The sequence below is a fragment of the Rattus rattus genome, chromosome 2, assembly GCF_011064425.1.
Source record: "Rattus rattus isolate New Zealand chromosome 2, Rrattus_CSIRO_v1, whole genome shotgun sequence".
In the NCBI taxonomy this organism is placed as follows: Eukaryota; Metazoa; Chordata; class Mammalia; order Rodentia; family Muridae; genus Rattus; species Rattus rattus.
The window spans coordinates 43,761,576-43,788,234 of NC_046155.1; the positions used below are offsets into that span (position 1 = coordinate 43,761,576).

General features: G+C 47.2%; 1 pseudogene; it reads left to right on the top strand.

Annotated features, from left to right (window-relative positions):
• The first annotated feature begins 6,512 nt into the window (after window positions 1-6,512).
• On the top strand, window positions 6,513-19,750 carry LOC116893802 (annotated as a pseudogene).
• The last annotated feature ends 6,909 nt before the right edge of the window (window positions 19,751-26,659 follow it).

A 26,659-nucleotide genomic window follows, 5' to 3' on the forward strand; every position in this document is an offset into this window, starting at 1 on the left:
AAACACACATACACACACACACACACACACACACACACACACACACACACACACACACTACATACACATGCACCACCAAAAAGACAACAAGAAACTCTAACCTTCCCTTGGCACTGAGCTTGCATTGCATTAAAATATCAGGGAGGTGAACTACCCTGCCAGGTCGGGTGTTAAGCAGGGGTGATGTGACATGCAGTGAGTTATAAAAATGTTCTTCCTGTGGTCAGACCGCTCTGCTTCCCAAGCGACATGAAGCCAGTCACACAACATCCCTCCTTTCCGCCCTGAGCCCCAGAGCTTGGCAATGAAACTCTTCCCATTTCAAGACAGAGATGGAGAGGTTGAAGGATAGTGTTGGTAGGCAGATTCTGAGATAACTTCCTCAGGAAAAAAAATCTGTTTGGGTTGACGATTACCTCAGAAACAGTTTCAACGCTAGCCCTTTCTTAGTCCAGTTTGCTCCTTGGGTTGATAAAATCCAGATCCCCAACACAGTATCTTGCTTATTGCCTCATTCCTTTTATGAAGTTTTACGTTCCTAGGTCAGTGAACCTTGGTTGTATAAAATTGGGTTAATGAAACAGCCGGAAGAGGCAAGGCAGGCTGCTTAGGGAAGAGTTTCGTCAACAGTCTTCCTCCGTTATTCAGCACACTGACTGGTCAGGCAATGTGTAGCAAGTCCAGGAGGTGGGTAATCAACCCACTGATTCATGAATAGTTGGGAGACCCACTCCCTAGAAGGAGATTCACCCTCAGAAAGCCCGTGGCTGGGGGACAGTGAGACGGCTAAGCAGGGAAAGGGGCTTGCAGCAAAAGCCTGAGGCCCTAAGGTCAATCCCGAGACTGTGTAAAAAGCTGAGCGTAGTAGTGTGTTTCTGTACTTCCAGCACGACTGTGGAGAGATGGGAGGCATGAAAGGGAGAACAGTCTAGAAGTTTGCTGGCCAGCCAGCTGCGAGTATCTGGGCAAGAGAGATCCTGACTCAGAAACAAGGTAAAAGAACTGACTCTCAAAAGTTGTCCTGTGACCTGCACTTGTATACCCCACATGTGTATATGTACCCCATATATACACACCACACACATGCACACACACACACACACACACACACAATGCTACTAATTTTTTAAAAACCCTGCAACTGTAGAGTTCCTAGTCATTAGTGGGGAAGCTATTATAGGTGTTTCTGTACTCAATGTATCCATTCAATCTATACTTAATGTATCCATCGAATCTATACTTAATGTATCCATCGAATCTATACTTAATGCATCCATTCAATCTATACTTAATGTATCCATCGAATCTATACTTAATGTATCCATCGAATCTATACTTAATGCATCCATCGAATCTATACTTAATGTATCCATCGAATCTATACTTAATGCATCCATTGAATCTATACTTAATGTATCCATCGAATCTATACTTAATGTATCCATCCAATCACCTTCTGAAAAAATACGGTTTTACCTGTAGATTTGTGTTACAGGACATTTGATCACACTGTGAACCCTGAGATTGTGTAATTTACTGTAAAAACCTATTTCTAGTTGTGGTGTGGCTCAGCCGTAGCACCCATGTTTAATCCAAAGAGTTTTCTGTAAGCGGGTTTAAATAAAGTGAACCATAGGTCAAGAGGCAGAGCAAGCAACCAGTTGACGGGGACTGAACATAGTGGGGAAAAAGGAGAGTAAGAGAAAGTCAGGAGGGCAGATAGAGAGACACACAGGAAGTAGATGGGAGGGACATTCGGTGTGAGGGGATTTTTGAGACGGTGTGGGGGAGAGCTTGCTCTTTTAGGACGTTGATTATGGAGGAAGGTCAGCTGGGTGCTTTCTCTGCCTCTTTGAGTTAGCCAACTTTCACCCCAGCATCTGGCTCCTGAGTCTTTCTTGGTAAAAATCGAGCATTTGAGATTTTGTTAAAAGCGACACTACACGCGGCTTTGGTCACTGGTTCTTTCTCAACGGTCAGCAGTAAACTCAGAGCCTCACATTTCATCTGACCCTGAAAAGGTGTGACTGCTAAGGTGTGGCCCTGTGTGTGACATCAGTATCAAGTTTTCCAAAGATGGAGATTGTCAGAGAAGAAGATGAAACAGAACATCAGACGCTAAGAGAAGGGCTATGAGGAACAAGAACACTGACTTCCAGGCAGGCCATGGCCTTTGACTTTTGAAGTTACAGCAACTGTGATTATCTGCAAAAGATCTATCCATGATTCGGCCTGTCGCCATGACAACATGTCTAGGAGAGGGGCTCACGAGACTGTACCCTTCCCTGGGGGATATATGATCAGACTCTCTCTCTCTCTCTCTCTCTCTCTCTCTCTCTCTCTCTCTCTCTCCCTTCCCTCCCCCCCCCCAAAGCCACAGGTAAAGCATCTGGGGAGATGGCTCTGTGGTTAAGAATACTGCTGCTCTTCCAAAGGAAGAGAAATGGGAGAGAAAGGGACCAAAAAAGAACAGGAGCAGAACAAGAGAGGTCATGGGCAAACAGGGAAAGTCAGCCATGAGCATCTTGGTAATGGCTTGTGGACAAGTCAGTGGCTTGTTTTTTTTCTTTATTAACTTGAGTATTTCTTATTTACATTTCGATTGTTATTCCCCTTCCCGGTTTTCGGGCCAACATCTCCCTAACCCCTCCCCCTCCCCTTCTATATAGGTGTTCCCCTCCCCATCCTCCCCCCATTACCGCCCTCCCCCCAACAATCACGTTCACTGGGGGTTCAGTCTTAGCAGGACCAAGGGCTTCCCCTTCCCCTGGTGCTCTTACTAGGCTATTGATTGCTACCTATGAGGTTGGAGCCCAGGGTCAGTCCATGTATAGTCTTTGGGTAGTGGCTTAGTCCCTGGAAGCTCTGGTTGCTTGGCATTGTTGTTCATATGGGGTCTCAAGCTCCTTCAACCTCTTCCAGTCCTTTCTCTGATTCCTTCAACGGGGGTCCCGTTCTCAGTTCAGTGGTTTGCTGCTGGCATTCGCCTATATTTGCTGTATTCTGGCTGTGTCTCTCAGGAGCGATCTACACTTCTGCACTTCTTTGCTTCATCCATCTTGTCTAATTGGGTGGCTGTATATATATGGGCCACATGTGGGGCAGGCTCTGAATGGGTGTCCCTTCAGTCTCTGTTTTAATCTTTGCCTCTCTCTTCCCTGCCAAGGGTATTCTTGTTCCCCTTTTAAAGAAGGAGTGAAGCATTCACATTTTGATCATCCGTCTTGAGTTTCATGTGTTCTGTGCATCTGAGTCAGTGGCTTTTAAAGTTATGTTCCTCAAAGAACATCATTTTCAACAGCGTTCGAAGACCAAGTGAGGCCTACAATCTTAATGTTGTTTAAAAGTTGAAATTCCACGATCTGGTTTATTTTCCTTCTCTCAGAGAATCTTGTTTTGTGAATGAAACTGTAAGGTGGTTTCACAAGGCATACTGTTTTGGCTTAGGGGTGAGATGGGAGTTTGAAGCTACAAGATTACACACATTCCAGCCCTGGGGAAGCATATTGGTGGTTTTCAACATTGTTTGAAATGACTTCTGGAAAACACAGCATCTCCACAGATCATTCTGCTTGTTAGCGGTGTTGAAGACTCTTGAGAAAGGCAAACCAGATCCCAGAGTCATTCTCTCCTGTGTGCCCATGGTGTGACAGGCTCTGTTCCTTCATGCCTTCCCTGCCGTGGCCAACCTCCACCTCTGAAAATGTAAGCCCATATTAATCCTTCCTCCCTTGAGCTGTTTCTCACAGTTAATTGGTCACATCACTGCAAAAAGTACTTATTACAGAATCTGTTGTTTGATTGAGACAGGGTCTCTCTATGTATCCAAGGCTGGTCTTGAACTGGCAGAGATCCACTGCCTCTGCTTCCCCAGTGCTTGGGTTTATTACAGTATCTTAAACATTAAACCACGGCTGAGTTTTAACAGGGCTCAGTCTACCCTATTGCATTCTCAGCCCCTCAAGGGCTGCTGGGAAGTCTCCCTGTGGCTAAACAGTCAGTGCGTGATGAAATGAACACATGTGCTTTGGTTCTGTCTTTGTTATAAAACATGGTAAATGCCACAGTGAGTATGAGTCCAATTTTGTGACCTATATTAACTTTCTGTGATGCAGACAAAGACATATTTTGCTCAGTGAATTTGGAGCCAGGGACTCAGATAATAACCACAAGGTACAAGAAGTGGAGAGTGTGCCTTGGAGATGCTGGAGTCAAAAAGAACGTCCTCCTTGGGACAGTCAGCTTGTCCCACTCCACTTCCCTCCCTAGGCTTCTCTATCTGAGCTATAAAGTAGCAGGTGGGCTATGCTGACTACTGGTAAGTCTGAGCCCACATGAGGACCATCTTAAAAAACCCCAACAAGGTTCTGGTTCTCAGTCATTTCTCATAGGAGGCAGTAGCATTTCTGGTCAGAAAAAGGAAAGTGGTTTCTTTAAAAATTGCCAGCAGAGGGCGCAAGAATGCTTGTAGGTCTTATGGTTTCTTAGCGAATTCTAGGTGACCTAGAAGACTCTCTCCTCCCCCACCTCACCCCCCTTTTTCTCCTAGTATAGCCATTTTAAATGATGTGGATTTTCACAAACCAAAATTAGCCACTTTAAAGTGGACAATGCTACCGATCAGAATCGCAGTGCCACACAGTCCTGTGTGCTTGAGTTTTCAAACAGTCTGCTGGGCTGGATTCACCCGTGGGTGCAGTCAGAGCCCTGTTGATACCCAGGTCATAATATGCCCTACTGGGATCCTAGGGATTTTATCCAGTCCAGTTTCTTTCCCCATCCCCATTAAGAAATGGGTATAAGCTATGGTGACTGTAAGTCATTTACTTTTCTTCTAAAGTAAAAATGATTTTTAAAAAAATGAAAGTGAACAATTCTATGGTGCTAGCATATTCACAGTGATGCAGAGCCGACACACATACTCTCAAAACATTCCCTTGGGCTGGAGGGATGGCTCAGTGGTTAAGAGCACTGACTGCTCTTCTAGAGGTCCTGAGTTCAAATCCCAGCAACCACATGGTGGCTCACAACCATCTGTAATGGGATCCAATGCCTGAATGCCTGAAGACAGCTACAGTTTATTTGTATATAATAATAAGTAAATCTTAGAAAGAAGGAAAGAAAGAAAGAAAAAGACTGCATTAAAAAAAGAAAATCCCCCTCACATCAAAGAGACATTATACATTGTCTCAACATTGACCCCTCTCCTCACTCACCTTCCAGGCCCACTCCCCACCCCCGGCAACAGCCAGGTTCTCTTTTTCTCTGGACTTCAACTGCATGTTTCACAGAAACAGAAGCGAGCGATCTGTGAGCTGCACATCTGGCTCTCTTCCTGAAGCATGTTTTGTACATCTGTTGACAGTGCAGCACCAATCAGTACCGGAATCCTTTCATTTTTCTTACCAGCACCCCATTGTGTGTGAACAATGCTCTTTATCTACTTCCTCAAGGCTGCTACGCCGGCTAGCTGGCCTGTGAACCACCCGACGGTCATCTGTTTCTCCCTACTACCTCGAGATAAGAGCCCTGGGTTGCAGATGCCCTGTCACATCTGGCTTTTCCTGGATTCTGGAGGTCTGGAGCCAGGTCCTCAAGCTTGTCCCCCAAGGATTTTAGCCACTGAGCCAGCTCCCCAGCACAGCCTGTCTTTTTGTCCCGGGGAGCAGTCTCCTTCCTCCAGTTAACCCAATTCACAGCTCTGTTTGCATATGCTCTGCAGTTGGCCTCTGCCGGGTCTACAGATTTTAAGATGTACAGCCGCGGTGGGAAGGGATGGAGATCCCCCATAATTTTGGTCAAACTGTAAACAGATCCATTTTCCTTTTCCTAATTCCTTGGAGATACAGGTCTTTTTTTTTTCCCCCTCCCGACTATTAATAAAATATTAATAAAACACCGGACAGAGAAAGAAGTTTCCCTAATGGCTCGCATGGAAAGGTGTGGCAGGGAGGCGTTCCAGCCCTGTCAGCAGGAGCATGAGGTGATCCTGCGTCTTAAGTCAGGGAAGTGCCGGTCAGGGAGCCACCCGTTACCTCCTCTTGCCTTTTTTTTTTCCAGTCCAGACCCTGGCATGTGTCAAGATGCCACCCACATTCAAGGTGGCTCTCGCCCTTCTCTGTTGGCCCTTTCGGACACACTTAAAAAGTATATCTCGGGGTTGGGGATTTAGCTCAGTGGTAGAGCGCTTGCCTAGGAAGCGCAAGGCCCTGGGTTGATCCCCAGCTCCAAAAAAAAAAAAACCAAAAAAAAAAAAAAAAAATATATCTCTCTGCTGAGTCTTGATCCTGTCAAGCTAACTATTAAAGTTAATCACAGTGAGAAAGCTGAGGTGGCAAGTTTATGGCCCTGTGCACCTGGTCACACTGCTATGGGCATTGTGCACCATTACTGACTTGGGTGTGTAACGGGAGTGTAGCTGTGTGATCCTGCAGGAATTCTTCATCTTTTCATGGGGACACCAATCTGTTTTCCACAGTGGTTGAACCACTTTCCACCCCCGCTAGCAGTGTTTAAGCGCACTCCTGATGTTGCCTCTTTACATTATCAAAACTGTCTCAGGAACGGTCTCCAGACTCCTTACCCAGGAGGTACAGGCTGGGAAAAGCCACCTTTTTGCAGTTTAAGGCTGTTTACAGGAGATCACTCCAGAGTCACCAAGGCACATTCACCACTTCTACTCGAAGATCTATAAACTTTTGTCCTAGAGACTTCCACTCGGCCTCACACAGAACCCCACTTACAAAGCTGGGGCCTGAGGCAGAAGGAAGCAGCTGAGCTCAAAAGCTTCGGTCTAGCGAGTCTTCCGATGCTTGCACAGTCGCACTCAGCCCCGCCTCCGCTCCCACGCCCTGTCTCTGCCCAGGCAAGCCTGGGGGGCGGGAGCCTGGAGCCGGAGGAGACAAAGGGAGAGGCGTGCGGTCCCTCCCGGGGTTACTCCCGGTCAGCACCCGCCCACAGGGTTACTCGCGTTCACTCGGCCCACAGCGCCTGACCCTGCGCAGCCAATCAGCGGCCTCTCTGCGGCTCTGCCTGAGCTCGATCCAATCAGGAGGCGCCGCCCTTGCAGACTGCACTTTGAAGTTGCCATCCTGGACGGCTAGGGAGAACTACCTAAGTATTCAGTTTCTCTCTGTCTTTGGGACGGAAATGCTGAGCAGTGGTCTCTGTGTGGCCCGCCCTCTCATGAGGCATAGGGCAACAGGGTTGGGCCTCAAGAGCTCGGGTGTCAGCTCTGAACTACTTTTACCACAGACTGGATGGTGTGACCATGACCAAGCCTTTTGATAACTCCACTTGACACTTTACTCTCTTAGAAGTATGGAGTAGCCTCCTCAGAGGGCGGGGCCTGGACAAAATGAATCTTCCAGGGATCTTTCAATATCTGCGCCCCTTATTCCATAGCCTACTGCTGCAGCCTGCTGCTGGGTACAAACACCTCTCTGCTTCCGCCCTCTTTTGCTCAAACAAAACAAACAAAACCACTTCAAAATTCTACCCAGGACTTCAGGAATCTCCCAAAAGTCCCGGTGTCCTGAAGGCACAGACACAAGTAATGGACCCAAAAGAAGTCAATGCCTACTGATTCCTGGCGGAGTCCTTACCTGGCAGAGTCTACCCATTGACTAAGTATGGGGTGTACATGCACCTTTGTCATTGTGTGTGCGTGTGTGTGTGTGTGTGTGTGTGTGTGTGTGTGTGTGTGTGTGTGGAGTGCTGCAGGGTTGATAGCATTCAGAGTTGGTGGGAAGGCCAGAGAACTACAACTGAACCCTTGGTTCAAAACCCATTGCCATTTTTCCCTCTCATGTTCCTGGGAAAATAGGCAGGACGGATGGAGTTGTGAGTGGTCATTGCCACCAGTCTCTCCTGTGTTAATTTCTCCATTGCCCAAGCATTCACCATGTGTCAGGGTTGAATTCACCCTTAGTGCCGAACTAGATACTGTTTTCCAGAATGAAATCTCGTGTCCCCATGGCCACAGGAGAGACCCAGTGGCCAGTGGAAGAGAAGACAAAAAAGGAGAAAAAGGGGGGAAGGAGGGAAAAGAGGAGGTGGCATAGGAGACAGCAGACCGAACTGAGCCGTTGACAATGGTTGGATAAGGTAGCATCAAATAGTCTTTGACCAGTGAGGACGCCAGAATTGACAAATGTATCAAACTTCCTTTTTTGAGAAAAATTTGTTTCATGTTTATGGGTGTTTCAGTGCCTGGTGCCCTCAGAGGTCAGATGAGGGTATAGAGCCCCCTGGACTAGAGTTACAAATAATTGTGAGCCACCGTGCGGGTGCTGGGAGTTGAACCTAGGACCTCTGGAAGAGCAGCCAATGCTCTTAATCATTGATCCATCTCTAGTCATGCACGGAACAGTTTAGTAAATGGTGTGTGTGGCCTACAGGTCAGGCAGGAGTGAGCCTTCCAGTTTCAGCTTACGGCACTTCAGGACCCCAGTAGTCCTTAGTGATTGGCTGGGACAATATTGAAATGGATGCACTGGGACATATTTGGGACCCATAAGGAGAAAACAAAGATGAGGGATATAATATCCAATGAGGGACGCTCTGAAGCATAATTTCACTCTCTATAGCCAACATGCATTTAACATAATACAACTGTGAGAATTTATGTTAAAAAACTGGAAAGGATAAAAAAATTATTTATAAATGTTTTTCTTGTGCTGGAGAGATGCTCAGCCTTTAAAGGCTAGACTCACAGCCAAAAATAGGAGTTGGGTTTCCAGCACCCACAGCTGCCTCTCCAGCCATGCAGTGTGTGTGTGTGTGTGCGTGTGTGCATGTGTGCGTGTGTGCGTGTGTATGTGTGTGTATGTGTAGGTATGTGTAGGTATGTATGTATGTATGTATATGTGCATGTGTGTGTATGTGTGAGTATGTGTGTAAGTGTGTATATGTATGTATGTATATGTGCGTGTGTGTATGTGTGGGTATGTGTGTATGTGTATGTATGTATGTGTGTATGTATGTATGTGTATATGTGTGTATATGTATGTATGTACGTATGTATGTGTATATATGTGTGTATATGTATGTATGTACGTATGTATGTGTATATGTGTGTATGTGTATGTATGTACATATGTATGTGTATATGTGTGTATGTGTATATATATGTATGTGTGTATTTATATGTATGTATGTGTGTGTATATGTATGTGGGTGTATGTATGTGTATGTGTGTATGTATGTATGTGTGTATGTGTGTATGTATGTATTTGTGTATGTCTATGTATGTATGTATGTGTGTGTCTGTGTGTGTGCACATGCGCCTTAATTTGCATTTACCTAATTACCTCATTGTTAACATTTTAAAAAATTGTTCCTGGAAAGGAAGGCTACCCGTCTTCCAAGTTGGGTTTTATTGTTGTTCTTGTATCTTGTTTTGAGGAGGGGGTAGGAGGGGTTAGGAGGAGGTAGGAAGGGATAGGATGGGGTAGAAGAGGTAGGAGAGGGTTGGATAGGGTAGGTGAGGATAGAATGGGGTAGGAGGTGGTAGGAGGGAGTTTGGAGGAGGTAGGAGGGAGTAGGATGGAGTAGGGTGGGGTAGGAGGAGGTAGGAGTGGGTAAGAGGAGGTAGGAGGGGGTAAGGGGTAGGAGGGGGCAGGCGAGGAGTTAGGAGGAGGTAAGAAGAGGTTGAAGGAGGGAGGAGGGGGAGGAGGAAGTAGGAGGGGGTAGCGTTGCAGCCATGTCTGACTCTGTAATTCGATTGCTCAGGAGCTGGGTGATAGGACATACTGCCTGTGAACTCATGATCATCCTGCCTCTGGCTCCACAGTGCAGAGAACACCTCCAGGTTTAAGTTATTTTATGACAGATCTGGAAACTATCAAAAATCGTGGTGTTTACCAGAAATCCCAGTACTTAGGAGGCTAGGATGATGAGATTCTGAGATGCAGGTCAGATAATGTAAGGCCTCATCAAATCACAAAGACAGATGAGTTCCCTGCATCATGTAAAGCATGTGATAAATACAGCCCCTTCCTCTGCTTTCTGCCCCCGTGACTAAGGTGAACCAAGCATATAGTCTCACTGAACATTCTGTTCTTAGTTGGATTTTAGTTCACTAGGACTTTCCCTTCCAGCTAACTCTTCTTCACTTGGGTACTGAAGCAGGACCTGTGTTTGTACGACATTCTGTCCCGACCCACATGGAGAACATCGGTTCCCTTGCTGCCAAGTGGGCAGCTACTCTCTGCCGACGTTCTGCCCCCTCTTCTGACAGCTTTCTAGCTACTAGATGACCACCAGGACCACCACCATCACAAAGCCTCTCTCTGGGGGTGGGGGCTAAAGAATGAAGGAGAGAAATTAGAAAAGATTTTCCAACAATGGAGAGAAGACATCTGTCCTGAAATGAGAGAAGATATCCGTGACCCCAGCTACCAGGATGAGGAGGGGCCCCTACCCAAGCTGGCATACATCTAGAGGAACATCACCCTCATGGCCCTGCTGCACATGGGAGCCCTGTATGGGATCACATTGGTCCCCTCCTCCAAGGTCTACACCTGCCTCTTCAGTGAGCAGCTCCCCTTATCTTGAGCCAATGCTCCTGGTCTTTCCTTTTCTTTAATGAGGTCCACTCTGACACAGGTCAGCAGCCATGTTTTGTATAGAATTCTCCATCCTTTTCCCTTTGGATCCTGAGGGATTGGCTGGGCTTGAAACAGAGCCTAGTTGGATGCAAAAGTGTCAGTTCTGGGCGTCCCTTAGCATGGATGCTGAGGCCATACCCGTGATGTCTTGAAGGAACAGACATGAGAAGAGACAGCAACAGTCACAGTCCCTGAACAAGCTTTTCTGTGTGAGTTCTTGCTTGTCTGCCTGTCCTGTCCCTTCCGGTCACAAGAGAAGTAGGCCCTCTCTCGCCAGGTACTGGGCCAGGAGCTTTATGGACTACACATTGAGCCCAGTCAGGGGGTAAAACAAAGGAAGATTGTACAGGAGGAAACAGAAGAGGCTCATCCCTACGACTATTCGAACCTTACCCTCTGTCTAAATGAGGTTGGTTTGCCTGGGAGGAAGATGATACAGGCTCCTAGACAACTCAAGTGCACAGGTGCATGGCTCCTCCCTCTACTCTCTGCAGGTCTCCAGGGTGCAGCAAATGCTGGCCAAGATGTTCTTGGACTGAATTAGATTGCAGAGTGTCTCATTTTCCATTCCCCATCCGGCCTGCTGCTTTCAGCCCTCCCAGTGGTATGGATACTACGCTAGTCTTCTCAGTCCCCAACACACAGTCCTTTGGCAGACATTACAAACCTCGAGCAGCCTAACCTTAGGGCTATTGGACTGAGGGAGACAGTGTGGTCCCTGACGTGCCTTAGCTCAGGCCCTCAGGGATTCACAGACCTGGGCTGAGAGAAGTGCTGCCCTTGACATCGACAGATGAGCTTCGCGGGTAGTTTCCCTTGTGACCCCTGTGAAGCCTGAGCCAGGGAGAGTGAGCCCAATCCTTGTAGATGCAGGGGTTAGTCCTCAGGAAGGCACTGGGAGGTTCTCTAGAGCAGTGTCAGCAGCAGCAGTGGGCACCCTCTCTTGGAGAGTAGTGGTAGCAAAAAGCTGGTTGGCCAGGAGTTGTCTCCATCTTCCCCAATCCTCTTAGGTCCCATAAGTGGTGACATCTGGACTCTGGAGCTTCAGCTTGGACGTTTTTCAAGTGTCTTCGGGAAAATGCAATGGGAGCCTTTCCTGCCTCAAGATCCTGCCCCTCAGGTTGGGAATATCTTGTTCTTCTTTCACATGGCATCCCACCCCCCACATTGGCATTCCACTCCCACATATAGCGGGGTGGCTTGTTGGAAGGTCAGAGACAGTCATCCTGTTGAAGCAGCTGGGTGTCTCTCTTCTTCCACCGCGAACACCAAGCGAGAGTTCAGAATACTGAACCCAGAGCGTACATTCCCCTGTAGACCATGGATTCTCCTCTCTCCTCCTCCCTAGAAGGAAAGTCTTCAAATAGTTTCTGCTCCTGCTAGCTTCCTTCCCTTGGGCCCTCCTTGTAGGCCTCATTCAGTTCAGATCTTGCCCCAAACTGTGTTTGGCAAGCCTCAGGTACCAGTGCAGGAGTGGAATGACATCCCAAAGCCAAGGTTGGCCTTTCTCTCTTTTTGGTATCTTTTCATTAGTAACCCGTTATTTTTTGGCCTGGGGGTGGGTGGGGCATGGGGTTATTTGAACAATGTGTGAGCTCTCAAACCTTAAAGTTCTGTAGCCCTTGCACAGCCACTGTTTCCAGCTGCCCCTTGGAGTACTGGATATAGTTTTTTGTTTGTCTGATTAGTTGGTTGGTTTTGTTTTTTGGTTTTTTGGTTTTTTTCCCCAAGGTCTCCACTTTAGTGTTCACGCTTCCCATCAGAGGAACAGATGGCTCCCCTCAGTGCCCCCCTTTCCCATCATGGACTGTGCAACCTCTTGAGCTGCAGTCATTGGGTCAGTGAGGTAGGACAACGAAGGGTATACTCTGCTGTCAGGAAGTAGATGCTAGGGCTGAAGCCGGAACACATCGATTGGTGCTAGAAACACTAGCTGCAAACCACAATTCTATTTTTAAAAATCCTGTGCTCCTAGAAAAGCATACCACTTACATCATGCATTTCCTCAACTGTGATGTCATAATAGAGCCTAACCTATTTAAGGTATAGTTGTGGAGGGTTAAGCCCCTGTGGAACTTTGACTTTCTACAGGGCCAGCTGTCCCTAATAGAGCCATCCTTCTATGGCTACAGTAATGGATGATACTGTGTTGGCTACCAGATACTCTCTGCTCTGCATTCCACGCATCCCTCCCCACTTGGGTCTCTTCTATTTGGGCAGTGCCCAGATTGATCTGGCTACTGTTTTGAGAGCACCCGTGTCTATGGGTCCTTAAGAACTGCGGGAATCACTGATGGCCTCCAACACCTTAGAGAAAATTAGCTTAGCTCAGAGGACACAGGACTTGGCACAATGCTCCCCACAAGGACAATGGCTCAAACCCTATTCCCTGCCCTACCTCCTCAGTACCTGGACCTCCTTAGCCTATTTCCACTTCTGGGTGGAGAGTCTATGAGGGGTTGGACTATATTCAAGTGATGGAAGTTTTTTAGCCATAGAGAGCAAGGCATCCCTGAGACAGAGACGTCCTAATGGGACAGAGGCAAATAAACTCCTAGGCCTTCAGCTGGTTACTGAGTAAGAGCATGGCTTCTTTGCTTATATCCCTCCTTCGTGTTATTTACGTAGCAACGTCAGCTTGTACACTTAAAGTCTTAAAGCCTGTACATCGTCAGATGATGGGGTCTCTCTGCCCACATGTTATCACTTCAGCCAATCAGTAAAGACTTGACTATCTCTCTGTTCAGAGAGCAGCCTGGTCTCCTCTCTGGTCAGTTCTCTTACCCATAAGTCCAAGACTTGTGAATGTCCTGCCTGTCTGTCCATATATTTGGCGATGTCTTGATTCGATTGCTTTGGTGTCAAAGGTTCTGCTTCTCTTCATAACCCTAGGATTCATGAGAAATCAGATCCCTATGCCAAGCCTTACCAAGACACAACGGGGCATCAGAAAGGGTGTCCTAATATTCTTAACAGATGAATTTTGCGTTTGGTGACCTCCACTATCTTCCCTTGCAGTGTGTGTGTTATATATATTTTCTGGCCTGGGCATCACAGCCAGAGCTCATCGCCTTCAGAGCCACAGAACTTACAAGGCTCGGCTGCCCCTGAGGCTCTTCCTCATCATGGCCAACACCGTGGCTCTCCAGATAAAAGTCTGGCTCTGCTCAGCTCTTGTGTGTCACATCTACTGATGATCCGGGACACAGAAGAAGGAGTCAAAGCCATGAGAGTAGCCAGCAGGGCAGCCATTGCCTTTCCCACTCTTCTGTGGTCACCTGAAGAACATGCTTGGTTCTGAGATTCACAGAACATGAGATAACTTAAGAGTCATTGGGTAGGGAAACTCGTGGAGAGGCTCTCTAGTTACTATTGGGACATTTTTTGGCCAGATTCCTATGCTTTCACACAGTGTGACTGATGTGGTCTTTCAGCAAAAAAGGCCATCACACATTAGTCAAGCACTGACCCCGGTTTCCTAGACCATCAATAAGCATTAAACCTACACTTTGTGACACCTATCGTAAGTTCCCGGTGCAATGGGACTGCAAAGGTGCAGACCCAAGGACTCTTGCTCCAGATAATAAATGCAAACATTTCTAATGGCCACAACTTCTTTGCAGGCACCATGCTAGCATTTGACACAGATGAACTCATTAAGTCTCTATGATGTCCTAGGAGGTGGATACTGTCATTATCTCTCATTTCAGATGATGAAATTATGTTAATGGGCAGTTTCATAGACCGGTGTTGGGCTACCAGCTGCGGCTGCCAACCTGACGAAGGGAGGGTTTGAAGCTGTCTGAGGCATTGTAACACAGAAGGAAGGGAATGGAGAATGGAGTTTCCCTGGATATCAGGCTGTAGCAACTATAGCTTGTCATGTGGAGCTCATTGTGAAAATAGAGGAAAGCAGGAAACAAAATTTTCTTGCACGGTAACATTGGAAGTTCTCGACATGGGTCTATAATCATCTCTGTCCTGGCAGCTTATACCCTGATTTCTCCTGATCTCTTTGTGGGGGAAAAGGAAGAGGGTGATATTATTGGTGCATAATTAAAGGTTTAGAAAGAGTCTCACATAAGACGTCCTTAGGAAATGTGCCTGAGCTCATAAGTTACATGCTGGTCTTGTTACTGGTTGAGTAACCTGTCATTATGAAGGCATCAAGATAAAGCTTCCCACATCTGGATTCACAGACCAACACTCCAGGCCCCAAGCCCGCCTGCTTCACAATCCCTGTATTCAAGGATGAGGCCTTCCATTAGGACCCTGTCCTTGCCTGAAGGCCTACTGTTCTTTGCTAATGAAAATGAGGGTTGTAATTCACTGCTGCCCTTCTCTGTACCCCACAATCTCAGGGAGCAACAGTGCTATTCCTGAGTCTGAGAATATAAGCTGCTTTTCGCTGTAAGCTTTTGGGACAAGTGTGTAGGAAAGGGTGCCCCCTGCCAAGGCCTCCTTAGGGAGACAAAGTCCTAGGATTCTGTGAATTTGACTGAGAGTCTCCGGCCCTTGCAGACATCTAGATCCTTGCGTTTGCCTTGGAGAACATCACTTTTCAATACTGGGTTCCTCTTGTCTGTTTCCAGAATGATCACCTCGCCCACCACAAGTTCACAGAAACACATGCCGACCCTCACAATTCCCGCCGTGGCTTTTTCTTCTCTCACGTGGGTTGGCTGCTTGTGCGCAAACACCCGGCCGTCAAAGAGAAGGGCGGAAAGCTGGACATGTCTGACCTAAAAGCTGAGAAGCTGGTGATGTTCCAGAGGAGGTGCGTGTAGGGGGATGGGGGTGGAACCTGGGGCTTAGGGACCCCACCTTTTCTCTTATAACTTGAAAATAAAAGCTGAGAGATTTCAGGGCTTGTATGTTTAAGATCACCACTTCAAACTCATTTCAATGGCTCAGAGGCTATAAAGAGATTGCACTGTTTTGTTCAGTTCATGCCCTTTGAGCAATTTTCATGGATGCTATTAAATGCAATTTGATTTAACTATCACTAATCTAACTAAGGTAGGCAAAGACATAAAAGTGAATATAGCCAAGTCTTTCCCCTCAAGGAATTTCTAGCCTGTTGAGGTGGAGAGACTAGGGAAGTGTAAAATAATCATGATACAAGGCAGGGTGTACAGAATATTCGTCGTCCCTAAGAGGTACAGGGGGGGAAAGTTGGCTCAGTGGAAATACAAAGAAAGGGTATTAAAAAGAAAAAGAAAAACTACACGAGGGCTGGAGAGATGGCTCAGTGGTTAAGAGCACTGACAGTTCTTCCAGAGGTCATGAGTTCAATTCCCAGCAACCACATAGTGGCTCACAACCATCTGTAACGGGTTCTGATACCCTCTTCTGGTGTGTCTGAAGACAGCTACTGTGTACTCACATACATAAAATAAATAAATAGATCTTTTACGAGATCATCAGATGCAATAGAGTCCCTTGAAATGAGGGTGTCATGATCTGGAGGAGGATAGAGAACGGAGCAAGGCCTCCAGAGGGATGGAGACCTTCAGATGATGAAGGACACCTAGGGGGCCTCCTGGGTAGAAAGCAGAGGAAAGATTAAGAGGTGGTGGGAAGAAATGCAGTCAGGACATGCCACCGTCTGTGCCAAGGATCTTGTCAGGCAAAAAGAAAGGAAAAAAGAAACTCAGAAGCACATGGACAGCAGCCCAGACAGCAGAACTGGCTTTGAGTTTGTGACTTGTGTAAGTAACATGGTCTTGTGCGCTGTGGAAAAGAACAACGGATTTCTTGTCAGGCGACAGGCAGTCCTATACTTGATACACTGGCTTTTAGTGGTGTGATCCTAGGAAAGGCATTTAATGTGTCCTATTGCCTTGTTTAAAAATATGCATTCTAAAGATTTATTTATTTATTTTATGTTTGTGAGTACACTGTAGCTGTCTTCAGACACACCAGAAGACAGTATTGGATTCCATGACAGATGGTTGTGAGCCACCATGTGATTGCTGGGAATTGAACTCAGGACCTCTGGAAGAGCCGTCAGTGCTCTTAACCGCTGAGCCATCTCTCCAGCCCAAGGCCATGCATTCTAAAGATCACCTACCCCACTCTCTCCTGATGGTTTCTGTCCTTGCCCTTCCCCCATGCCTACAGTGTTAGGAGGGAAGCTCGGGACAGTGGGAGAGTGGACTCTTCAGGTACATGTGGGAATGGCTTCTCCAGACTCAGTGTAGATCGCCCCACGTAGGTACTACAAGCCCGGCCTCCTGCTCATGTGCTTCATCCTGCCCACGCTGGTGCCCTGGTACTGCTGGGGTGAAACTTTTCTACACAGTTTTTATGTTGCCACTTTACTGAGATACACTGTAGTGGTCAATGCCACTGGCTGGTGAACAGTGCCGCCCACCTCTATGGATATCGCCCCTGTGACGAGACCATTAACACCCAAGATAATATGCTAACTTCGGTGGAAATGCTGGATAAGCCACTGGCACAACCCCATTCAATCATCTACAAGTTAGGTATTTTTTGCTAGAAACCTGAAAAACAGAATACAATTTATTTGTTTTAAGTCGGGACTCACTCTGTAACCCAGGCTGGCCTCAAAGTTGCAACAGCGTCCCTGCCTCAGTCACCAAAATGCCGGAATTGCGGGTATGAATCATCGAATGTGGTTCCTAAATTTGTTTTTAATGATGATTTGCGTCTTAGTTCTTCTTCTATCTTAAAACCAGGGTCTAGTAGCTGAGTACAAAGCCAGTCTGGTCTACACAGCAAGTCTCAGGCCAGCCAGGGCTACACAAAGAGATCCTGTCTCTAAAAATAACATCAGCAAAAAGCTAAATCAATTACGTATTTTTAAAAACGAAACATATATGAAAGTCAAAATGCCTGTTTCGAAAAAAGAAAACGAAAAGGTGAAAAACACCAGGTCCAAAACAGTCTCCAAATGGTGTATATATTAGGCCTTTTTAAAGACAGGGTTTCACTATATAGCCATGGCTGTCCTGGAACTTGCTATGTAGACCAAACTGGCCTCAAACTCACAAAGGTTCACTGATATCAGCCTCCCAAGTGCTGTGATTAAAGGCATGGGCCACTATTCCCAACCTATAATAAGCCCTGTTAACTGTGTCATTCTCCTGTCTCCTCCTGGTTGACTAGTATCTCACTTCAGTTAGGAAATGAATGAATCCAGCATCAGGGGCTGTAGGATAGACAGCAAGCCCAGTGTTTTGCATCTAATCTTGCTACAGAGAATGCAGAAAGAGTAATTCTGACTTAGCTCCCTCGAGTCTAAGTGCGCCATCTTGAATATATTTTCCTCTTCATCTCTCTGCCCTAGTTTTTCTAAATCAAATGCCTTCTACCTCTGACCATGTTCTTACTTCGATCCTCCTGAAATAAATTACTCGCACTCAACAATTACAAGATCTCCGTAGACTGCTGTGGCCTGGCACGGGTTCTGTTCTGTAACTGGATGTGTAGTGAGCCTCCTCAACTCATGTCCCCATGCTTGGTTGTCCAGAGTGGCTGATGGACTCTTGCTTTACCCAATCGACTTCTTTCTTATCTCTTCTTTTGTCTGCTTGTCTCACTCTTGGGTCTTCTCCAGCTATTTCCTGCCAGTCCGGTTTTGTTTTGTTTTCTTGGCATCTTGAGTTACCTTCCCTACTGTCTTATGCTCCTGTTGTCTGTGAAAGTTGATCTCTGAAGATTTCTTGTTTTGATGCACTTAGAAGGACTCTCTAAAGTCAAAGGGAGGAGGATCTCTTTTGAGTTCAAGGCCAACCTGGTCTACAAAGCAAGTTCAGGACAGCCAGGGCTCTGTTACACAGAGAAACCCTGTCTCCAAAAACAAAGGAATCTCCAAGAATTTTCAGAGTGGATCTGATTTATCAGTACCTCTCTCACCCAAAATCGAAGATAAAAGCAGCCCGGTGTGAGCTGCTAATAACTGAGTGAACTGCAGATCTTAGGCATCCCTTCCTTCAACCACTGCTGCCTTTTCTCTTGGAACCTCCCACATTTACAGATGCCAACACCACCTTCATAAGAAGCACACACCCCATCCCATCCCACCAGAAAGCATGCAGATAGACACAGAGCCAGTAGGGTCTTGGGTCAGTACCTATGCTTGCTCTCCCAAGATGAAGCATTTTGCCAATAGACTAATCTTCTCTCATCTAGTTATCACAATAGAAACATCCTTTCCAAAACAGCCCCCTACCCCATCAATAAGTGAGGTTGTTCAATGCAGTTAAGATGCTCAGAGGGCTCTTGTTTCCTCCGGGTAGAAGACACTGGGGCCATCTATTCAGTTAACAGCAGCACAGTTCTCTGTGGATCGAGGTACCTTGCAGGTAAGAGGTGTGCAGAGGAGGAAGCCACAATCACTGAGCCCCTAACTCCTCTCCTTGCTTCTGTTGCAGGCAAGGGCTTCAACAGCTACCATTGAAAGAGCGTACCCCTAAACGGAGAGCCGCGTCTCTCGCTCCAATCGCGGGGTGGGGTGCCCCCAGGAATCACGAGTAGCCGGTCTTGATGTAACAGCAAGAGGTAGCTTTTATTAACGAGATCCCTATTAGCGGGATCCCGGGTCGATACGTATCTCACACAGGAGACAGAGGAATCGACCCCGAGCTTCCAAACTCGGGGGTTTATATAGGGGAGGTTAGGGGCATTCACGCGGTTACACATGATTGGTCATTTCAAATGGTGCACAGTTACTTTCGGCGCGAAATTACATCAGCAAGGAGTACGTGCTATCTAGCAGCTCAGCAGTGCGGGTAGGGTGGCTCATCTCACTCAGGGGGATGACTCACTTCTGGGGAGTGAAGGAAGGGGAGGGGGTGGCTACGGATGGTCAGTGTCCTTGGGGCTGGTAGCTGGTCCGGCAAGTCCTATCTCTGGCTTTCCCTCAGGCACGTCCGGCCCTGCACATCCAGACTCTGACAATGAGTAACCTTTTTAAAACTCTAGTTCTACACCATCACGCCTTCCCTTACGACTACTCTGCCAGTGAGTACCGCTGGCACATCAACTTCACCACGTTCTTCATCAACTGCATGGCTCTCCTGGGCCTGGCTTACGACCGGAAGTGGGTGTCCAAGGCCGCTGTCTTAGCCAGGATTAAGAGAACGGGGGACGAGAGCTGCAAGAGTGGCTGAGATCCTGTTCCAAATGTCACCTGGACAGAAGCTTAATGTTCTACTGATAACTATAGAAATGACCTTTAACCCACTCCTGTACAGCATTCTTCTTCTTTTTTTCTTGAGATGGGATTTCTCTGTGTAGTCCTGGCTGTCCTGGAACTCACTCTGAAGACCAGGTTGGCCTTGAACTCAGAGATCTGTCTATCTCTGCCTTCTGAGTGCAGGGAGTAAAGTCATGCACCACAGCCCAGCTGTGTCCATCACTTTAAAACATGCTTAAGTATCAAAAGGCAATACCTCTCCTTTATGATGCTAAGCCGATACAGTTGTCTTTTCACCCCATCCTGTCTCTGTATCCCTCTCATCCTGTCTTGGATTAATGCTGACCTTCAAAAGTCCTTTCCTGTCTGCCTCTAAAAGTTTAGCATCCTTCAGATAGTCCGACGGTAAAGTCTTTGCCTCGGAAAACTCTCACTGAAGTGCTCTGTACTTCAGGGTAGGTGGCTTAATCTGGAGATGTAACAACATGTGCATAATGCATCTTAATCATCATGACCTGTGGTGTGCTAGATAGGAGAGGAGAAAGTTACTTGAGAGAGTTTGGAAAGCGGGTGAAATGTAATGGGAAAGAATCACCATGCCAGGTATGATCCTTGAGCAGGAATGGGGCTACATGGAATGACTTATAAGGAAGTGTCTCTCTGATCAAACCCAGCTGCTTCCTCCACACAGCATCCTTCCTTTCTGCCCTGAGCCCCAGAGCTTGGCAATGTCAGAACACAGCAGTAAATCAGACATCTAAATATTCCTTAGATTAAGGATCTAAACAACAACAACATAAACCCATGTATATAGTAAGACAACATGGTTCCAGCTAGGAAAGGAGTTTGCCTTTCTGTTATAACAGGATCTCTTGTTTCATAGAACAAGAGGGATTAAGGGAGGGTGTGTCCAGGTCCCTGAGAACACTGCTCGCCCAGCATCCTTGGCTACTAGGCTATGCCATCTTTAGGACATTGGACGGCCTCTGACAGCATTAAGATGGTGGTGGGATTCCCAAACTCCCAAAGCAAGAAGGGGTTTAAAAGGGTTGGACAGCAGAACTGGTGGTGACCTAACTATTTGATTGTGGTTCTGATTCTATTTCAAAACGTACCTGGGCCGCCTGTTCCTCCGATCTCAAGGCAGAGCTGGAGAGGTTGAAGGGCAGTGTTGGTAGGAAGCTTCTCAGAAGTAACTTCCTGAGAAGGGGGGCTCTACAAGATACCTAGGGGACTGTCAATTTCCTGAGCAGGAACTCAGTGTGCTACTGAGACAGTCTCTCTAAATTGCTTCTTGGATTGATAAGATCCAGGCTTCTGCCAACAGTGTTATGCCTCCTTTCCCATTCCCCTTGCTCTGAGGCATCCTTCCCAGTAGGACTGTCTTGGCGTCAGGACAGGAACCTCTGAATCACCTTCATTCTGCCTTCCTGGGTCCTCTCTTCATTTCTCCATTCTCCTGTGGTTTGTTCTGTTTCTGGACTTTTTTTCCTCTCCCTGGACAGGAAGACTCTGGCATTGACCCAGAGCCCTGAGGGTGCACATCCTGGCAGCTCCCCCCTCCTGTAGACACAACATCATGGAGTTATTCTTGTCTGGTGGCCTCCTTCCCAGGCCTCCAGATCCTCTCCCCATCCATCTCTGGGGCTTCTAGCACCTTGATGACCGCAGACAAACTCTTATCTGCCAAACTGTTCTAGAGATACTGCAAGCCCAGAAATTTTCTTTCTTAAAAGTCTTGATGAGGGGTTGGGGATTTCCAGTGAGCAGGAACTCAAGGTGTGCTCAAAAAAAAAAAAAAAAGTCTTGATGAATCCAAATCTGATGGTCTAAATTGCCTGAAAGGTAATGAACCTTGACTTTGATGACGATCCATGGGATGGCCCTTGAGTGACTTGTAGGAAGACACTGAGGTTCTACATAGTGAGGCTCAAAATTAAAGAAACAATGCAAGACAAGCCATAGAATGAAAGACAACATGTATTTAAACTGTGTATATCATAGGAAATGAGGTTTAGAATATAAAAGAAACTCCTACATATCATCGGTAAGAAGATAAATAGTCCAGTTCTAAACTTGCAAAAGTGTTGGGCCTCACATCTCTGCAAAGCAGAAACAGAAATAGCCAATAATTACATAAAAAGCACTCCACATCATCAGAAACAATGAAATAAATCAGAAACACAGCGAGTTAGTACCCCGTACCCTCTAGAATGGCTATAATTATAATAATAATTAAACAACAACAACAACAACAACAAAAAGTGTTGCTGGGGATTCAGAAAAAATGGAAACCCATTAAGAGGAATCTAAGATGGTTTAGCTACTTTGAGGAAAACATCGGCCATTCTTGAGAAAGTTAAAATATAAGGTACCGTGTAGCCCTGTAATTCTACTCTTTGGTATATAACCAAGGAAATGGAAACCCTTGTACATAAATGTTCACTCCCACAGTATGGAATCACCCAACATGAGACCACACAAATATTCCACTCAAAACTGAAAACCCAGTGTAATATATCCATATGCTAGCGTTTTATTCATAAAAAGGAAAGAAGTCTGATACATAGCAAAACATGGGAGCCCAGACACTGTTCTGAGGCCAGGCGATCAGACACAGAAGTCAGGATGTTGTATAATTCCTTTTATGTAAAATGTCCTAAATATACAAATCTAGAGTCACCTAACAGCCTGAAAGCTGCCGTGGGCAGCAGAGCAACAAGAGGAAGTGACCGTCAGTAGGTACTGTTTGAGGGGGGCTGGTGAAACTGTTCAAATGTTAAATTGCTCTGTCGGTTACACAGCTTAATCACAGAGCCTGCATGAGGGGGAAAAAATCTCTTGTATTTTTATTGTTGTTACCATAGTTTACAGTTGAAACTCAAACGGAAATCAATAAGGTGTTGGTTAATTTCAAATTGTTTGTTTGTTTGTTCTTTTGTTTGCTTTTAGAGACAGGGTTTCTCGGCGTTGCTCTGGCTGTCCCAGAGTTCACCATGTAGACCAGGCTGACCTCAAACTCAAGAGAGCTGCCCACTTCTGCCTCCCAAGTGCTGGGATTAAAGGTGTGAACTCCCACCACCTGGAAAGTTCAAGTGTTTCATTAAGACAAGCATGCTGTATTCTCACCATCCCAAAGAGTAAGCGCTTCAGTCTCAGATTTTACAGTGACTCAGGAGAAAAGCAGGTCTCCCCGCTACACCTAATTACAGGAGTGGAAAGAAACCCAGAGTCAACATGGGTCTAAAAGGCTTAGGCCAATACAAACACACAGACTAGAGTTTCTTATGAGTCGGAGATTCACATTCTGAGTCCACTAGATGGAAGACACAATCATAACACCCATGACAGCATGTCTCTGGCTGGATGCTGCCGACTAGAAGGGCTCCCATCTGACTGTATTAGCGAGTGCTGCGATGGCCTGACCGTAAGGACACCAGCACAACCTGTAAGGGAACTACCTTTTTAAAAAGATATTTTATTTGTATTTTATGTGTGTGTGTGCTGCCTGCATATGTGGAGTCAAATCCCCTAAAACAAATTATAGATGTTTGTGAGCCACCATATGGGTTCTGGGAATTGAACCTGGGTCCCTTGGAAGAGCATCCAGTGCTTTTAGCTGAGCCCTCTCTCCAGTTTTGGTAACAGGTCATCTCAGCCACACTCGATTTTAAGAACTGTCCTCAAGGGGTTGGGGAATTAGCTCAGTGGTAGAGCGCTTGCCTAGGAAGCGCAAGGCCCTGGGTTCGGTCCCCAGCTCCGAAAAAAAGAAAAAAAAAAAAAAAAAAAAAAAAAAAAGAACTGTCCTCAAACCACAGGATTGAACCTCCTATTGTTCTAGTTTTCCTACCATACTTTATCCTCCTGTCCAGGTCCGAGCTCTTCAGAAACATCATACTCTACTGGAAACACCTCTGTGTACCTATAGTCGATAGTCAGTGATGTGAGGCAGAGGTCTCTCACGACTTTATGTCTCCATGACAAACTGTGGGAAATGACACAGGGTCCAATTCAACCTGGGGTTGGCCCACAGTTTCTGTGGCTCTAGCCAAGTGCTGATTCTTCAATGCCAACCTTGGGGCAAATGCCACAGACTCCAGGGTCAGAATTGAGACTCTATTCTGGGATTGCTATGGGCAGTTGCCCCCACCCCTTCCACGGGCTACTCGGGGCTTCTTCAAGCTACAGAGCGCTCCTAAGGAGCAGTGTGTGGTGTGCTGACTGACGCTGGCTGTGGGCTCAGGTGAAGGCCTGGTCAGAAAGGACAAAAGAACCCTTTCCCCCTGTGTTTCTCACACACAAGCCAGGCTATAACAAGCACCGGCATCTGGAGAAGGGAGGGAGGGTCACGTGTGTTTCCATGCTTAACCAATGTCACAATAGAAAATGTAGAAGCAGCCCAAAGTGTGCAATTCAATGCATTTTGTACGTTCGCGATATTATGTAACCACTGTTTTCTCCAAAACGTTTTCTTTTTGGAGTTTTTCCAGGACAGGGTTTCTTTGTGTAGCCTTGGCTGTCTTAGAACTAACTCTGTAAACCAGGCTGGCCCTAAATTCACAGAGATCCACCTTCCTCTCTGCCTCCCTAGAGGCCTGGGTCACCACGGCCCTCTAAAACAACTCATCCCTCAAAACTCTTATAACCATTCGCCAATCAGCCACAAGCCGACCTTTTCCCATTCTAGCAAAAACCAATGTGCTGTACTCGCTTTGTACTGCATAGATATGGAAATAGACAACTGATAACCTGTGAGTGCTGCCCCACTCCCAGCAACCAGCTTTGGGCAATTACCCACTGAGTAGCATAAATCAGTAGTGTCAGGTTCAAAAGAAAACTCAAGACAAATGGCCACCTGTGGCTGCCTATTAGCATATCAAAGTGTGTGATGGCCTCCTGGATTACTACTGTGATTCCTCTCAGGTCTCTCCGGGTCCCTACCCTAAACTTCCCCAGCTCTTGGGCTCCCCCACCCCCAAGCTTTCATTCCTATATAATCCCGCCATTTTGGCCATGTTTCCTCATTGTCCTCTTGGGTCTTGGTGACCTTAGGGCCCTCTTTCTCTTGCTCTCCACCTTTCTCTCTCCTCTATGGCCTGGTTCTCTGCTGGCCATGATTAGTCTGCTCTGGGCTCGTCCCGATGCCCCTGGCTGTCCTCTTCTTCATATCTACAATAAACCCTTCTCCTCAACCAGACGTGTGATCATGTCTCCATCTCACTCAAGTACTGCTTCACTCCTTGTTTTTGCCTATAAACCACTGAATGTGTGCGTATCTCAGCCAGTGTACCAACTCATCAACAACTGAGTTGGCTCCACCTTTCGGCAAGTGTCAAAAGCGCTGCAAATATTTGCGCACCAATATTTGGGCATCTGCTGCATCGATTTGTGTACATATCCAGGGGTAATTGCTTGTATGTGATTCTGTTGAACTTTCCGTGGGGGTCACCTCAAGCATTCCTGTGACCACGGCAATACGACCGTCCTCCGGACTTTCAGCACTCGGGGCTGACTGAATGACCCATGAAAGCCCTCAGAGCATCCCGGGGAGGAGGGCGGCAACTGCGCGATAGGCCTCATCGCCCGCCCTACCGTAGGCGGTGCTCACACTCCTACCCTGGCCCTCAGCCAGCCCACACCCAGGCTAACCTGGGGAGCCGCCCGAGTCGCCGCCCGTCACTCAGAGCCCCCAGGGTCACTCCCGTCCACTCGGCCCACAGCGCCTGACTCCACACAGCCAATCAGCAGCCGTGCTGAGGCTCTGCCCGCGCCCGCTCCAATCAGGAGGCGCTGCCCCTGGCCCGGGAGTTGCCCGTGCCTCTTGCGGTCGCCCTCCGGTTTGGAGCAGAGGGAGTTTCTAAGGGATGCTGTAACTCCCCCACAGCCCTCCCTCTCGGCCAGGGAGGAACACAGAGACCTTGGGTGTGGGCTCCGGTCCACCGCTGCCTTGGAGGTCGCGGGAGCAGACTAAACCGGGCAGGGCAAGGCGGTCACGTAGGAGGCAGAGTGCCACCTCAGCAAAGCACACGGAAGATTGGGTCGTGAAAGCATGAGAGAAAGCACGCCAGCCAAGGGTTCGGGAGCGTTCCAGGCTGATGTCACTGGAGATGAAAAAGTCGAGGCTTGCACGTCAGCTAGCCTGGCCCCTGTGTGTGTGTGCAGGGTGTCTTCGATTGCTCTTCATTTTATTCAGTTGAAGAGCTAGGTCTGCATGACCCCTGAGCTAGGCTAGTGTAGCTAGCTAGCCCAGGAGTCCCGAGTCAGCTTTCAAGCGCTGGGACTGCAGATGGACTTCCTCTTAAGCCATGCTTTTACGTGGGTGCCATCTCCCCAGCCGCTTCCCTGGGTTCATAAAGCAAGCTAGCAACACTCGTAAATACACCATAATATACGCCACAACCTTGATATACGCCGTAGCCTTGAAGATTAGTTCTCAATTTAGAATCTTCACACCAGTCAAGCTTCTAGAGCCTTAAGTAGTGATGTGGGCAGAGCTGACCCCCGCAACTCTATCCCTTTCCAGAAGGAAGTTTCTCTGAAGATCGTTAGAAATCCCCTTTCAGTAAACTGAACACTTCACGGAATCGGAGTTCGACACCACATACCCACCAGGCTGTCTCTCCATGTGGGCGTTCTTGCTTTACCACACCCCAGTTCCAGCACCGGTATCAGGCAGTCTCCCGAAGAGGCCCCGCACCTGCATACACTGTGGGACCCAATTTAAGGCACCTCTGCCCACCAACATAAATATACCTCGCTTTCTCAGTTTCATTTGGATGGACCTTACGGGGAGATATTCTCAACAGAGGCTCCTTCCTCCCCGATGACTCTAGCTTGTGCCAAGTTGACACAAAACTAGCAACACAGAGGCCGAAGGGAAGAG